Source organism: Ambystoma mexicanum, chromosome 4p (genome assembly GCF_040938575.1).
Source record: "Ambystoma mexicanum isolate Mex_15411 chromosome 4p, UKY_AmexF1_1, whole genome shotgun sequence".
NCBI classification, from domain to species: domain Eukaryota; kingdom Metazoa; phylum Chordata; class Amphibia; order Caudata; family Ambystomatidae; genus Ambystoma; species Ambystoma mexicanum.
The window spans coordinates 574612876-574630790 of NC_090927.1; the positions used below are offsets into that span (position 1 = coordinate 574612876).

General features: G+C 41.7%; 1 protein-coding gene across 3 annotated transcripts in view; it reads right to left on the reverse strand.

The window, feature by feature from the left end:
- The window catches only part of LOC138453356 (glutathione S-transferase-like), an 812433-nt gene that overhangs the window by 688185 nt on the left and 106333 nt on the right, over positions 1–17915 (reverse strand). The window contains exon 1 of one of the 3 annotated variants that reach the window (XM_069606109.1): positions 4404–4520. The exons of the other annotated variants lie outside the window; for them this stretch is intronic. The gene's annotated coding sequence lies outside the window, so the exon portion shown is untranslated. Of the gene's footprint in view, positions 1–4403; positions 4521–17915 lie in introns of those variants that run through there. 3 annotated transcript variants of the gene reach the window in all.

The following is a 17915-nucleotide window of genomic DNA, read 5'->3' on the forward strand; positions in this document are numbered from 1 at the left end:
CATATACTCAAGGAGACTCTGTGATATCAGAGAAAGAGATACGACCATTGGATGACATCTCAACAACCGATTTGGAATCTACAAGTGTTACAAGTGACATATTAAATTGGACAATTACACATTGAAACAACAGAACAAACTATGAAAGGAAAAACTGTAAACAAAAAGTTGAGATCAAATGACAGATATACCCAGAAAATTCTCCTGAGGAAGACAATGACTAATATCGTGACAAAAAATGCAGGTAGAAATGCCGATCTTTATAGATCCCTGACGGAAATGCGAATCCTATAGAGTGACATTTGAACGACTGAGGAATAAAAGATCCCTTAATACTGAATCGGACAAACATTTTAAGACTAATACATGTGACAATTATGCTACAATATATCACCTCAAGACATACAAGTAGTAGAATTCCCACTAGAAGAGAAAACTGATATAGTCGAAGTACAACTTAGCTCCTATCCAATATACGAACAAATACTAAAACCAGCTAACACATTTCGGAACCTGGGATTTCGATGCTATGCAGAAGAAGACTACCTGGATAATTCTGAGTTAGACGCATCAAATCACTATCAAAAAAGAACAGACAGTAGGACAGAGGAAACTACCAGTGAGACATCGCAAGATAGTTACAATGACGAAGTAACTGAACGAAATTCAGAAGGAAAAAGTCCAAAAGAAAGATACATTAAACAAAGCAAAGACCAATATTAACAATCAGAAATCTTAATAAGACAGTCTATTTCGTTATGTTCTTTGAATACGAGGGGATTCTCCCACTTATTTGGAAACAACAACAATGACTTACTGGCATTTAATATGTTTGCAAGAAACATGGCTAACTCTTCCTCCAATTTGTGATATATTCAACCCTGCAATTGCAAATGTGAAGGATCGACCGTCAGCAGGGATCTTAACTTTCATCAAAGTCGATGCAAACATTAAAATGATTGACTCCTTTAATTTGACTCCTTTCATTCAAATTATGGTATGTCAAATAAGAACTAAAATAATCCAAAAAACTGCCTATGAACAAGAAGAGAAGGGAAAAATAGCCATTATAAACATCTTTTGGAGCGCTAAAGCAATACATAAAGCAGCTTTTATTGATACATTATTAACACAGATAGATGAATTACAAATCTCACACAATTCACCTATATACGGAAGAAGGCAGAAATATGGACGATAGAAAACTCACTTCGAAAGCGAAAATATGGAATCAAGAAATGACAAATCGAAAGATGATAGTAGCAAATAGTCCATTCACATATAATAATGAAATAACATGGTGTGGAAATGGGAAAACTGCTCTACTTGATAACATATATATTCCAGAATCAATGACGTCAAAAATTGAAAAAAGTGACGTAATACCAACGACACAGAGTGATCATTATAAAGTGGTCATGCAATGGAAGCTGATGCACAACGAACACAAATAATACAATTGCAACCATTAGCCCTGGTGAATGACTCTCACCGATTGCGGATCCGGGATTCCCACGTCGAAGAGCTGAAAACAATATTTCTTGATACAAACAGAACCAGTAAAGAAAAACTAGAGTATCCATGGCTATTGATACCATACAAAAACAAGAAAAAAAGACATACAAGAAGGAAAAAACTGACACCTCCATGCATACAACCAACACATTTCAGAGAAAAAAAAGAATTAAGAAAGAACATTAAACTTGCGAATAAGTTGAAATCAGAACAGTGAATTAAGAAAATACAACTAAAACAATATTATAGAAATTGGGTAAGGAACAATCGAGCTCAAACATTACAAATTGGTGCTGAGAAAATGTTAATGACATTAAATCAAAGGAACACCATAGATTTGTGGATCCTACTTAATTGGAATGAAGACTCTGTAACCAATATGATATCTGGAGTAACGTAATGCGCATGGATTGAGCACTTCTCAAATTTGTACTCTAAATCAGATCACCTAAACGAAAGCCCCAAAAAAACATCAATGGAACCCTGGAATTTACAGTGGGAAAAGAATGATATATTGGAACAAATAAACTGACTAAATGGCTCAAGGGTTCCTGGTCCCGTTGGCTTAAGCAAAGCAATACTTAAAAGAAATCCAGAAAAGTGTTCAGATATTTGTGGGACTATATTTAAAATAGCAAGTAAACATGCGAAAATCCCAATGACTTGGAAAACTACTACACTAAATCCCATTTAAAAAAAAGGAAACAGAACTGACCCTGCTAATTACCAGCCCATTGTATTATTGGATCCGCTGGGCAAATTATTTGCAGGTGCCCTACAAAAGAACCTGACCAAATGGGCATCTTCGATGGACCTATTGGACTATCGACAAACAAGATTTACAAAACAAGTTGGAACAACTATAAATTTGACATTATTGAACATGTTAAAACACAAAGCATATAGACTGCGGAATTGGATTTTCGCAATATTTGTGGATCTTCAACAAGCCTTTGATTTGGTTAACCGACAAAAACTATGGATCAAACTGAAACAATGGCAATGCCCAAAAGATAGTCTAAATCCCATAATAGCACTATACACTCAGACATCTGTAAAAGTGTGATTATCAAAAAAGGGAGCTATGTCAATGGAAATAAAAACAGACATTGGCTTAAAACAAGGATGCCCACTTCCAGCTACATTGTTTATACTATATATCAGATCTGAAAATGACAGAAGTTGCTACGATAGGCGATCCACCAAGATTGAACTTCATAAAAATTGCATATATGATATTTGCTGATGATATTGTCTTATTAGACAAAACTGAAATTGGCCTACAGAAAAGAGTCTCAGCGCTCGTATCATATACAGACAGAAATTCTCTAAGAATTAACATAAAAAAAACAGAAGTAATGTCATTAACTTATCAGACAGCCTCTAAAAAGAAAAAAATCTTGGCCATAAAAATAAAAGGAGAAAAAATCAGTTCTGTAAATACAGTAAAATACTTGGGGCTATGGGTCAATCAATCAGAAACAGAAACAACTCATGTAGAACATCTTAAAACAAAAGCAACATCATTAGCATGTCAGGGATCCATAATTCATAGAAAATACGGAAAATGTTCAATTAGACCACTGACTACCTTTTATAAACAAAAAGTTGTGCCAATTTTGGCATAAGGAAGTGAGTCTCTACTGAACATTCCTCAAAAATCTGGATTCAATTAGAAGCTATCTTTTGGCGAAAAACCTTATCCCTAGCAGCGACATATCCTATGCAGCGTATAAGATATGAGCTAGCGCTATCATCTTTGGAAACAACAATCACTTGGAAAAAGTTAGACATGTATAGGAAAACCTTACTAACGGATAAAATACCAGCGATTGACATCTTGCGTGAAAGAAAGTTCTTCTTAAATCAAACTACGACAACTATATGGGCAAAATCATGTAACCATTTAATTAAGAACTTAGAAATATCTACAGAACTATTAATTAATAGACCAACCAAGGCCAAATTGAAGCTACAACAAAACGATTGGATACGAACATCAAATGATATTAGAAAATATCAAATGAACATACATCATGAGATAGAAACAAGGGCTATTAATGAACTTCCATCATATTTAGCCCTATTTCCAGATCGACATAGCAGAGATATGTCCTTAAGACTGCGATTAAATGTCCTGCCCATTAGAGAATATCTACAACAAAGCAAACAAATAGGACCAGAAGTCGCAGGATGCCGATACTGTACACAGCAACTGATGAAAGAAACTCTTAGACATCTAATTATGGAATGCGAAGCGCTGAAATAAATACGAGACAGATTTGAAAATTTGCTACCCGAAGAAGCAAGAGAAATGGGAGTAACAGAGCGATGGACATATTTTATTTTTAATTTCACACAGTTTATACAAACTTTTGAAATATAAAACTAAAAAAAGAAAAAACCTAATTCTAAAAATAACTAAGAGGAGCGGAGAGGAAGTGGGGAAGAAAGTGGTCTGTTGTGGTCTGCCCTATTTACCTGGAGTATATCTTCTATTGCTACTGTTGGAGGAGGAGCATCAAGGGAGCCCCTACCTACACCAACTACAAAACACCACCTGCAGCGTGGAGCGCGCACGGATAGGAAGTGGGGAAGAAAGTGGTCTGCCCTATATTGCTACTGTTGGAGGAGGAGCATCAAGGGAGCTCCTGCCTACACTAACTACAAAACACCACTTGCAGCACGGAGAGGAAGTGGGGAAGTAAGTGGCCTGTTGGGGGATAGAGAAGGAGAAGGATAAGGTACTTTCCACATGCTTTGGCTTTTTTTGTGAGAATACAAGATTCGCTAATCTTGCATTCATCCCGTCACAACAGCCACCATTGTGACTCTGAAAATAACTTACTAAAAACAGTCGTACATTACTGTGAGTGACTGTTACATACCTATATCAGCGCCGACGTGTGAAGCCCCATCCCTGGTGTTCGGAGGAATGGTCTCTGGGGGAAAAAAATGTTTAAAAAAAGAAAATATACTTTGAAAAATGAAAGCCGCGGGAGCCCGCGCTGCTGTGCTGTTTTGAGTCAGTATAGTTGCGATTGTGCTCGAAGGTCGGATACTGCAGCAAAGCAACCTTGAGTCATATGTCAGTGGGAGACTGCAGAGCAGCGTCTCTTTGATCCTGCTGACTTCTGACTTTGATGTACGGCGATATGCCGAGTACTAAATACAGCGGGAGACTGCGGAGCGGGGTCTCTTTGATCCCGCTGACTAGGTTTTGTCTTTGTGAGTGGCGGTGTGCCGAATGGCTAAATATAGTGGGAAACTGCGGAGTTACATCTCTTTGATCCCTCTGTAAATTACTGCCTCTGAAAAGTTACAAGCGGTTGTGTGCCGTGTAATCTATATAGTGGGAGACTGCAGAGCTGTGCCTCTTTGATCCCGCTGCATAGCCTTTTTTGTTCGAACTCTCCATTTTCTAAACTGCGGGCGTTAGTATGCTGTGCGTTTGAACCCAGTGATAGCAAGTAGAACTCCTCTGCTACTAGCTGGTGAACTGACTTGTTTCTGCTCATGTTATCTACAACTGCTTCTTGAAATTTATTGTTCGATTTTTTTTTGAGTTTCTGCTGCAAGCCAAAAAAAAAAAAAAAAAAAAAAGAGGGAAACACCCCAGCCCAACTGTCAGCTTCTAGGCAGCAGACAAAGCCAGGAGCTGGGACTGCGGACTGGAGGCTGATAACTGTGCAACGTGCAGCCTGTGGGCCAGTCCTCTTAAGTGACCTCTTTACTAGTAATTTAAATATTCTGTGCATTTAAAGTGGCCTACAAAGTAGTTGTTTGGCCGCGTGTGTGTGGTGAAAAGTGCAAATTAATAATTGTGAATTGCGATACACTTTCTGGCAATTGTTGCCGCATTTAAGTATCTATCACTAATTCTGCTGCCACTCCATTGTGTGTATACCTGTGAGTATAAAGTAAATTCTATTGCAGTTGCACCGCGATAAGTGGGAAAACATAACGTACAGCTTTCGCCCACTTCTCTAATAGTACTGTTATATATCTCCTTATGGAATCCACTTTGAGGAACGGTAAGCAAATTTGTGATTCCCCAAAGAAAATGCCGGTTAATAAAATGCCTCATAAAAATGATGAATCTAGGCAATCCTTAGGGACAGGACAAAAGTCTTTACTCTCAGTATCAGTCCAAGAAGATGTGTGTGCTGTTCCTAAACATAACATACCTTTGGCCCTGCCCACTCCCCAAATCACTGCTCCAGAGGCTTTGGAGGAGTCCATACCATTACTAACACATTTCAGTTTAAAGACTGCTAATGACTCTGCTGTGAAATTTAAAGCAACAGCTTTAGGGATTGTAAATGATAACTTAAACTCTAATGAAGGCCCATACAATATTTCATTTGCACCCCTCTCAGACACCTCTATGCTTGCCCCAGGGGTAATTACGGCACTTGAACGGCGAATTAGTCTCTCATTTATCCCATCCACCCGGCTTCTTCTGCGAGTGCATTTCGCGAGCGGGTGCATTTCCATCCGGCTCCACTTCCTTTGCCTTCCTTGTCTAACGCACATGCTTACTGCAGCAAGCCTCTCCCGTTCTTTGGTGCCAATAAGCTTGCTAGTTCTCCTGTAAGGGAATTATTCCCTCGTAAGAATGTACATTTATAGGACGCAGAAAGTGTCCATTCACCCTCTATACACACTCTTCAAGATACTCCAGCAAACTCGACTAGATCTCATTCACCGGTGCCCTCCATACTTCAAGAGGGCAAGTCTGTGCATGCCATGGAACACGAGCTTCACACATTCCTTGTACTCTCCAGGATCCTAAACCTCTTGGCCAAAGGGCATGAATATACCCATCATTTGCTAAAGGATATGAGGGAGAAATTGACCCTTAATACTGAGAAATTAGCCAAAATTGAAGGGTATATTCTGGCTCAAGAAACATGTCACAATTTTCATACTACCTGTCATGAGCGTGCTGCAGCCATTGTAAATAAAACTTTGTCTGCAGCCTCTCCTCTCTTGATTGTACATTCACAAGGAACGCAAACAAAGGAAGACTTATTGCTAGCAAAAGGAATTCCCACCTCGTTTGCTTCAGTATTATCTTCAAACCCTGGTGTTGGTGACGTTATTTCGGTGTCACCTCCCATTGATCTGGTTTCTGTTGCCACATTGCAGCATGAAAGACTGTTACAGGTGGAACACATTCTAATTAATGCTAAACTAGTTCCTCCCACCTTTTTCCAAAATGATTCTGGAGAAAATCCCTTAAAAATGGATGGTGAGCCACCTGACAGTCCCTTTCCTCTTATTGAGATTCTGGAGAAAACTGAGACAGTCTCCGTTCCAACTGTTGAGCCTCTTGTACTAGCATCCACAATCTCAAACATATATCATACTTCAAGAAGGACTAAAAAAGCATTTCAGAAGGCTAGCAAAAGAAAACAGAGCAAAAAACAATAAAACATTAAACCCATTAAACAGCCCACACACGTCTCAAGCTCTATCTGTTGGCTCAGAGCAAGGGGGTTCTAATCCTACTGAAGAACAACTCTTAAATCTGAGCCAACTAAATGAAGAAAGCAAAAAAGCTCTCCAAATCAAATCATTACAGAAGACGTTATCTGACGTACTCTGTAATGCAGCAAATTCTTCACCTCTTACCAAATCTATGTTGATGCCAGAGGTCAAAATAAGCAAGCCGGGTGTGCCTTCTCTGATTTCTTCCAACATGTGTTATGATGAACCTCCAAACACGGTGCAAGCAAATATGAATACAAACTTTCCAACTGCATAAAATAAAAAACCTGTTCATTAGCTTCTAGTGAACCTTCGATTCCAAACATTGTAGGGCCAACCCCCTCTGCGCCTCTTATTTTTATTTATTTTTTTTAATATTTATTTTTGACTTTTTACTGCATCAAATAAACAGTGCTCCAACAGGGAGCCTCATAATACAAATCCCGACAACAGTTCCCCCACCCTTCCGCCCCCTACCCCTCGTGTCCACTGTAACTTTGGTTGCCTCCATCCTTTGTCTGAGTTGGAAGGAAAGCTTTCCACGTTGTCCTTGTGTTCCCTGATCCCACGGCCCCTCTCTCTAGGGCCTCGGATTGTCTGAGTCTGAAGGTTCGGCGTTGTTCATCAGATAAGTGATGTATGGCCCCCAGATGTCGGGAGGGCGCGCATGCAAAGGCAGCGTTCGAATATATTCGGTGTCCATGTCTTGGCAGTATGTTATATCCCTCTCCCAGTCCACAATCTTGGGGAGTGGGCCGCGACCCCACGACATAGCAATTCTTCTTCGTGCTAGCACCATGAGGAGTGCCGTCAACTTGCGTGACGCTGGCTGTAGATATTTAGTGAGGCCGAGGAGTGGTCCCAGCGGTAAGGGGGTCATCTGCTCACCTATAATGTTGGACGTTATTTGTATAACGGAAGTCCAGAAACGTTGAATGCCAGGACAGCCCCATGCCAGGTGAAGAAAATCAGCGTTGGCAAATGCGCATCTCTCGCAATGGGCTGACGCTTCTGGATGGTGTCTATGTTTCCTGACTGGGGTGTAGTATGTTTGGTGCACAAAGTTAAAGTGTATTAGCTTATATCGAGAATTTAGTGCTACCTTTTGGGTCTGTCGAAGAATATAGGCCCAGTCTTCCTCATTAATCGGTTATTGGATAGCCGATTCCCACTTTCGTTGCACTTTAGGTTGAAGTTTCCGGGTGTCTCTTAACAGAGTTTTGTACAGAGTTGACACCAGTCTACCTTCACCTTGTGCTAAAATCGTGCTATGTAACAGATCCCACATAGGGGGTTGCTTAGGGAATGTGGGGAATAACCCCTGAAGGGTGTGGCGGAGTCTAAAATAGAGAAAGACATCAGGGATGTGTTCCCTCCTCTGTCTTTAGCCATTTGAGGGGTTAGAAAGGTGCCCTCTGGGAAGAGGTCTCCCAGCGATTTTATCCCTATTTTATCTATCCATATCAGGAATACTCTTTCATTCGTGAGGGGGATGCCGGGGATGAATTTTACCGGTAACAGGGGGGAAAAATCGTATAGCCACTCCGTATTCGCTAGCGATCTTCTTCCATATCGCATATGTGGATAGGACTGTGTTCAGCGTTTTATGCGGCACGGGAACGTGGCTTATTATGACTGCAGCTAACAGATCGGGGGAAGCTAGGGCCCGCTCCACTTGCACATGTGGTCTGATGTAGTGGGTTGAATACCAGTGACTTAGGAATTGGGCTTGGGCTGCCCAGTAGTTTTTCTCTATATCGGGGAGAGCCAGGCCTCCGCTTGATATCGGTAGTGTAAGTGTGTTGTACGCTACCCGCGCTGTTTCCCCGCACATAGTAGCTCTAGGATCAAGCTCTTGATTTTTGATAAGAAGGATTTGGGGAGGAGTAGCGGGATATTCGTAAAGAGATACAGAAGTTTAGGGAGAATAACCATTTTTGTCAGTGAGGCCCTGCCCCACAGCGTCAGTGGTAGAGATTTCCATCTCTGGATACGTTCTTGTAAAAGCTGCAGTGTAGTTACATAATTGTCTCTAAATATCTTGTGATGGCTTCGTGACATATTGATCCCTAAATAGCGCACCTTCGAGTTTTCCCATTTAAACCCGTGGTCATCTGCAAACTCTGAAGTGCAGGGGGTCAGGGGGAACACTATCGATTTGGAGTGGTTGGTTTTGAGGCCTGACATTAACCCGAATTTTATCACCTCTCGCATTACAGGGTTGAGATTGGTTTGTGGGTCGCTGACAAACAGCATGACGTCGTCAGCATATAAGGAGACGATTAATCTGTGAGGACCCAGCTTTAACCCTCGACATAGCTGCTCGGCTCTCAGCCTCGAGGCCAGGGGTTCCATCACCAGGGCAAAGATAAGGGCCGAGAGTGGGCAACCCTGTCTTGTTCCGCGCTCCAGTGTGATCTCTGTGGATCTGGTATTCCCTAGTGTGATGTATGAGCGTGGTTCGTTATATAACAGAGCTACTAGTTTCAGGAAGAAGTTACCCAAACCCATCTGCCTTAGTGTTGCGAACATGAAGGGCCATTCTACTGAATCAAACGCCTTCTCGGCATCTAACAGAACTGCTATTGCCGGTTGCGTCGGGTCCAGGGCCTCAATGACGCCAAATAGTCTCCTGATGCCATAAGTTGTACTACGCCCTGGGATGAACCTGGCTTGGTCGCCCAGCACCAGAGCTGCCATCAAGGGAAGTAATCTGGTCGCCAGAATTTTAGCTAGGATTTTGTTGTCTAAATTAATTAGTGAGAACGGCCTGTACGATGCGCAATTTTCTATAGGTTTGCCAGCTTTGTGCAACATCATTACGTTAGCCTCACGCATCGTGGGAGGGAGTTTCCCTCGCTCCACCGCCTCTCCATAGACTTGAAGAAGAAGGGGGCCACCATTTCCACGTGTGCTTTATAGAACTCACCATTGAGTCCATCAGGTCCGGGGGCTTTGGTGTTAGGCAAAGATTTGATTGCTGCCTGAATTTCTTCGAGTGATATGGGCGTGTTCAAGGGTTCGCGCAGGTCTTGGCTCACCCAATATAGTTCAGTGTCATTGAGGTACTCTTGTATCGCGTTGGGATCTGAAGCACCTTTCGAGCTATACAGGTTTTGATAGAATTCTCGGAATGTGTTGGAGATCTCTTCTTCTGTGTAAACCTTCTGACCTTGCGCATCCTCGATATATTCAATGCGGGATCGAACTTTATCTATCATTAGTAGCCGGGCCAGCAGTGCACCTGGTTTTTGCCCTTCTCCGTACTGTCTGATCTGTTGCCTGCGACCCAGGAATTTCAATTCTCGGTCCGCTGTCTCTCTGAACCCCAAGAGTTCTTCTTTGAGCTCGGCTTGAGTGCGTGGATCTGGGGCATTGGAGAATTTGTGCTCTAGTTCCTTCAGACGAAGCTCTTTAATGAATAATTCCCCCCGGATCAATTTCAATAAACTGTTTTCTTTTGCCAGGCAAATTCCTCGTACATAGCACTTGAGCGATTCCCAGATGGTACATGCCGATTCGACCGAGTCTTGTTTGATTTCCAGGAAAGAGACTATTTCTTGTCGCAGTTCTGCTGCAAATACGGCGTCTGCGAGTGATTCGGGTTTGAACCGCCAATTGAGGCCAGGTACTGCGACGCCCGCCAGTGTAGCCTCTAGCACAACCATCGAATGGTCGGAGTAAGATCTTGGTAGGATATGGCACGCTCCCCATTTCAATGGGCTATGGGAGGATGCCATGATATAATCGATCCTGGAACTGGTGTTGTGCACGGCTGATCGGAAGGTGTAGTCCCTGCTGTCTCGGTTGTGTCTTCTCCACATGTCAGATACATTAAAGGTCTGACAAATCTCTCGAACCCGAGTACTGGCCTTTGATGGGCTTCCTGATGTATTATGGGATTTGTCGAGCCTGGGATCGAGTGGAGTATTGAGGTCCGCACCCCATATCACAGTCGTCGCGTTGGTCACATCTAGATGGGACATTATCCAGTTGAAATTATCAGGTTCATCTGTGTTCGGTACGTACGAGTTCACAATCACCACCTCTTTCCCCGCGATTATTCCCTTCACCATTAGGGCCCTCCCCTCAGTATCTTTCTTTGACTCAATGAAGCTGAAATTAGTTCTCTTGTCGATCAGGATCGCGACACCTCTGGCGAACGAGGAGTAGGATGAGAAGTATCGATGGCATCCCCATGATCTGGCCCAGTGTTGTTCCGACGAGGGCAGCAGATGAGTCTCTTGGAGTATCACTATGTTAATTTTGTGTCTTCGAAGATATTGAAGAATTCTCCTCACTTTCGTAGACTGGTTACCGCCCCGTATGTTCCAGGTGGCGATTTTCAGCGTTGCTGATGCCATCTAGAGGGGTCAATGTAATCATGTCGAGCCGGGTTTAACTGGAGTCGCATTCCATAGAGGAAAAAGGAGAACTTGACAGTTAAGTACATAGGTCTTCGTGTGACTGTTGCGGAACGGGGGTATGCGGGTTGTGGCGGTTTTGCTGAGCTAACTTCCCTCCCCTGCATGGGCAACCCCCAACTGGCCCGTGATGAACAATCCCGTGTTAACAGTACAACTAGCATTGCTGTGCTCGGGGCGCAGGTGGCCCTCCAAGAGGAGGCTGGCTCCCTTCTTCGGATGCAATATTGATCTGTGGTGGTTGTTTCTAGGCAACCACGAAGTCTCGTGCCGCCGCTTTGGGTATCCTATAGATAAATTTTTACGGCGGGTTTCTTCTAGGTCTGTCGCCCCTTTGTGGTCTTCCGTTAAGTGTGGCGGGTCTGCAGCCGGAGCGATCTAGGTAGTCGCTTGTCTCCTCTGGGGTGTTAAAAAACGGAGTCTTGCCCTCGTGTTGAATACGGAGTTTGGCCGGGAAGAGCATGGAATATTGGATCTGGTTCTCTTGTAGCCTGCACTTCACTGCTGTAAACGATCTTCTTTGCACTTGGACTGCTTGGTAGAAGTCCGGGAAAAACTGGATCTTTTCACCATCGTATTGGAGATCTCCCTTTTCCCTGGCCGCCCTTAGAATAGCATCTCAATCCTTATAGTTGAGCAGTCTCGCTATGATTGGGTGGGAATTTGCCCCCGGGATCGGTCTGACGTTGGGAACTCGATGAGCTCTCTCCACGACAGACAGTTTGGACAGGATCTCTGTACCAAAGAGGTCCATACATAACTTTTCAACGTAGTCTTCCATTTTCGTGGTGAGTTGTTGTTCCCTAACTCCCACGATCCTGATGTTGTTGCGCCGAGAGCGGCCTTCCAAATCCTCGTTCTTTGCGTTTACTGCTTTCATTTGCACTTCCATGGAGGCCACTCTGGATGTCAGGGCCACTGCACCATCGTCGAGGTCAGACACTCTCTGCTCGACTGTGTCCAGTCTGTCAGCGTGTTTATCCAGCCGGTGCTGGAGTAGGTCGACTTTGGAGGAGAGTGCATCGAGTTTGCTTCCCAAACCTCCAATCCCGGCCTTAAGTTCAAGGAGGATTTTCCTGATGTCAAACCTGTGGGCCTCCTCTTCATCCTGGGCTACAACCTGGGAGACTGCGCTCTGCTGTTCGAGGAGGTTGCTTTGGTCGTGGAGCTACTCTCCTTCGCCATCGAGGGACCGGGACTTGGTGTCCGAGGGTCGACGGATGAAATACCACGTTCTGTGCGGATTCGCCTTGGCTACAGACCGGAGGCGACTGTGGACAATTTGCACACCACAGATGCTTCGATTAGTCAGGATTTTAGGGGAGCTCCACGGAGCTCACAGGCGCCATCTTGGACGGCTCTCTAGCGCCCTTTCATGTCTCTGCACCTCTTATTGTTCAGGCCTTGATTCATTCTCCACCCTTGCTTGCAACTACGGAGGAAGCGTCCAGACAAGCAATATCCATGCTTAATGCATCTTCTTTAGAACTGAATAACAATACACTTGCTTGTGATGATATACCAGGTCACGATCCTCCAAAAGGTCCTGGGGCCTTACTTGCTCAGGACCGGAATCTGAAAAAGACGAAGTTGGAAGCACCTACTTTGCCCATTTTTCCTTTGGTTATACATAATGAAACCTTACTTCCATTTCAAGAAATTCCCCTTGAAATGCAATCTAGAATTGGGCGGATTAGCAATACACAGGTGAATGGTATCTCCCGTGTTAGTCACACCTTCCTAATGAATACTCTGTACAAAATTCCCTCACTTTGCAATCTTGTAACGCAAGATGTAGAATGGATCAAACTTGCAAATATCAATAATAACCGCATGCTCTGCAAAGTCCAAACTCCAATTATTGCAAAACTACTGTGGGAGTTTAAATCTGATTTTCGTATTTTTGGGGCTTGAATTACATGCATTCATTTCGATAGAAAAAGCGATGGACTTTGAGTTCATTCCACCTGTAATGCCTTCCCGTCAAAAGGAAACTGAGCCCTCCCTTGCCACTCAGAATGACAACTACGAATTCTTGGCACAATTAGCCTCTCTGACAACTGCATTAAATGGATTACTAGGCATAATATCTCTTACAAAAGCGGCACCCTCAAATTCTTCCCTGCAGCCCTCGTAATGTAATGAACTAATAATTGGGTCATGGAACTGTTGCGGTTTGAAAAATTTAAAATCATGGTTTCTTATAAGAGGCTTCCAACCACTACCTTCAATTTTATTCATTCAGGAAACCATGTCCTCCAAGCATATCGAATTTGATGGCTTTACCTCTTTTTATAATCCAGCCACTAAGAACAATCAAGGTCGGCCCTCAGGAGAACAGCCATCCTGCTTAACAACAACTTACGGTTCACGGTAAATCATACTTTTAACACTTCATTTTTTATCCTGATCGACCTTACAATTTCTAGTCGCAAACTAAAAAATGTTATTCTTATTTCACTTTACTGGAAACCTGCTGCTCTGTCCATTGATTCCGCCATTGACATTTTAAACAATACCTTCACTGAACTAATCTTAAATAACCCTCAATCGGACATTCTTTTGTGGGGGGGGACTTGAATTCCTTTCTATATGCCACTACTACTTTAGATCTATCCTCTTCCATGTCCAGTCATTTCATACACGTCTCTACCAACGGTAGAAAATGGTCCCGATATTTTTTTGATTGGGACTTAATTGTAATCGTTCCAACGTCGTTGCAAAATTATTTTACTTGGAAGAGAGGTGTCTCTAAATCAACTATTGATTACATTGTGATCTCGAAAAATCTATCGGGCTTACTTTGCCCCATTGTCGCCCTTCCTGTCACCCTTGGTGATCACGCTATGATATTCACTACTATCGCAACTGCGGTTGAGAATTTCCAGAATTTACCGACTTTGGCTCTAGTTGAAATTGATAGAACTACTTTCAATTCACTGGAATGCTTCTACGTGCAAACACTTAACATTCTTAGTGAATCGTGATCTTTGGCCGGACTGTGATCGACATCATAACATCTGAAAAAATTCTAAAATGGAATCCTAATATAATCCAAGTCCATCTTAAATCACAGATTCCACACTCCAACACTATTTTGCCTACAAGCACAACACGCTCTCCCCTTTTCTGTCCTGCTTGCCAATTTAAAGACACATTTTTTTTAGAATTAAGGCGATTAAAGAAAGGCGGCAATATTGTGTTGCAAAAAAACATTTTACAGAAGTTTAAAAACAAAACTAAAAGAATTCGCTTTCAAACCTCGCTTGTGCGAAACCAAAAAAATGGTTAGTTACATCTTTAATTACAACACTAGAGACATTTGGCGAATTCTACGTTCTGTAAATGGGATTGTCCACGATTCTTTAGATTCATCTATCGATGGCACCACCTGGTCTACATGTTATGAAGCCAAATACTCTTTTCCGTCTAGGTTCTCTCAGTTTGACATTTCAAACTTATTGCTCACGATTCCATCTAGCTGCCCTTGGACTATTAACAATATTCTGCTTTCCATTAACAAACTTAAGTCATCGAAATGCGCAGGGCCTGATGGTCTACCTCCATGTGTGGTAAAAGATGATCCTCAATTTTGGGCAAGCATCTTCCTAAGGATCTTCCAAATTGTCTTTAAAACCAAGTCAATACCAGACTCATGGGTCACTTCTATTATTATTCCTCTTCACAAAACGGGCCCTTTGAATGATCCATTGAACTTCCATGCTATTGCGCTCATTGACATTGCAGCTAAAGTGTTTGGGCTGCTGTTACTTGGTGAGGTGGAAACTTTTATATCCAAAAACTCTATCCTCAACAAAGCACAAATCGGGTTCCGAAAATTCATGGGTACTCGACTCAATGCATCAATCTTAGCTCATTTAACCGCTGCAGCTCAATCTTCCACTCGTGGGCCCATCTTTATGGCCTCATTAGATCTTTCTTCTGCCTTCAGTTGTGTTATCAGAGGCAGACTTTGGCTAAAGATGTTGGACTTTAAGTTTCCCCCTTATTTGGTTGCACTTATTTCCCTACTTCATCACAATACCAACTTTAAAGTAAGAATCTCCAAAGAAGGTTATCTGACGGAAGCAATCCCAACCTTCATTGGAGTCAAACAAGGATACAACCTGGCAGCGGTACTTTTTAATCTTTATTAGTCAGACATCGGGAGTATCTGGAATCCTAACAAATCCTTTTCAGTACGAATAGGCGACTTACATCTATTATGGCTAGCATATGCTGATGATGTCCTTCTAGATCGAACGCATGCAGAGCTTCAGAATAAACTGGGATGCTTTTCTAAATACTGTACAATAAACAACTTAACTGTAAATTCGATGAAATCCAATATTATAATTTTATCATCAAACAAGAAAAAGAAATGCGAAAATTTCGATGGACGATTGATTCAACTGCAATTCATCTCGTCAGCCATCTAACCTACTATCTCAGATTAATACCTTGCCTGAAGAATTACCATGGAAATGGCGTCTTGCTAAAAAAATAATTTTTCGAAACGATTGGGCTGCGACATCAGACCTAATTTCGAAGTATTCTTCATTTGCTGAATATGCTAGCTTTAGACATAAGCAATATCCTTGCTTGCAATATTTATTGCTTTTCCCCTGTGCAACTTCTCGCACATTGTATATGCGATTTCGTCTCGATCTACTCCATACCAAATCTAGAACAAAGTCCTGGTCAATACAATCAAACTCATTTGACACTCTTACTTGTCGATTCTGCAAAACTGAACGGGCAGAAGAAACATTAAAACATCTTTTTCTGTTCTGTATACACTTTGAAATAGAGCGACTTAACGTTTTGAAAGCTTTTCATCATGCAAACACGGTTACAGGAAGGAATCTTGTGTGGGCTACCTGCACGTGGGTAAGCTGCAATTCAAATCATTCTGGCAACTGTACGCCTTCTTAAAATCATTGAATCTGCTCTCACTGTATAAAGTTCCAAGAAAGGTTATAAAAGCTAAACTTACCTGTCATTAGTTAAAAAAGAAATATAAGGATTGCCTGAGGATCATATTGCGGAAACAAAAACTATATCTTTGCAATCCAATTAGAAACGTTATGTCGATTTATACTTATGCTGTTTGTCCACATATTTTATCTATAAGCAAGCGATTAAGCCTTTTCTTCTTCGTTCTGCTATTTTTTAAATCAAGTTTAAATAAGCTGTTTCTTATTTTTATGTATGTGATTATACTTTGAAGCGATTAAGTCTTTTCTTCTTTGTCTTGCTATTTTTAAATCAACTTTAAATAAGCTGTTTCTTTTTATGTAGGTGTTTATATTTTGATGTTGATAATATGCAATTAACTAATGTAAGAAAAGGTCTTTTTTTTCTTATTTTTCATATATGTGATTGCATTTTGATTTTGACATTATGCATCGATTGTAAGAAAAAAGTGTTTTCTTTCTCTTTTTGTAAAGGTGCGTAAGCACTAAAAACAAAATAAAAATAATAAAAAAAATAACTAAGTAACTACTAAGCAAGAAATAAAAGCAGATGTTTTAGTTTGCATAACTTCATATTAAGCTACATGCATGAATCCACCTCATTGATGTACAGCTGTCACTATCTCCAACATCCTTTGTAACTGTTCTAGGAACCTTGTGAGTGCTAATGTTAGGGATTTGCATTCACTAATATGCATTGGTTGCCACCAATCGTCTTCTTTATATGTCAAGCATTTGCCCAGCTCTTTCCCCAGGTAATTTGCTCGTAGATCTCTTAGTCCAGGGCAAGCCAGTACTAGATGTTTTAAAATTTTCTTTGTTGACTTTGCAGAATCTGCAATTTGTGTTATCCAGATGAATCGTTAGTCTTTGCCTCAGAATTTCTTTGGTTTCAAACATATTTAGTCTAAATTTCAGGAAGAGCCTTCTCAGACGTTTACATGGTCCAATGCCCATGTATTTGGGTATAGTGTTGAGCCTTTTAGCTTCGACAGGTGAGTTTTTCATGCATTTATGTTGGGATCTTTTCTCTACAGTTTCGATCCAATCGAGTTCCAACAATTTTTACTTTACTGAATTTGGGTTAGACCATAAACATTTTTCATCTGTGTCCAGTTGGCTCAAAATGGCATTACATTGTTGTCTCCACACCATTATTGCAGTGTTCGCCTGGTTTTGTCATTCGATTAAGACTTCAAATGGTGGTAAATCCGCTGCCTCCAAGGTCTTTCTAAAGAGTGATAATTTGTTCCATATTATTCTGGCGTTTAATGTGGATACGCCCACTTCATACAGTATACAGTCGGTTGGACAGCTTTGGGGTAACTGAAGAATTCTCTTCCAGAAAGTGCCCTCACTCAGCCGAACATGCTTTCTGCTCCAAAAACCAATATAGGGGTCACCTTGCTTTTGTAAAACTTTATTATTGGATTATAGGAGAATTTCCCATATTTTGTTTGCAGTATTATGCCTTGTGATGTTAGCTGTTTACAGTTGCTTACAGGTT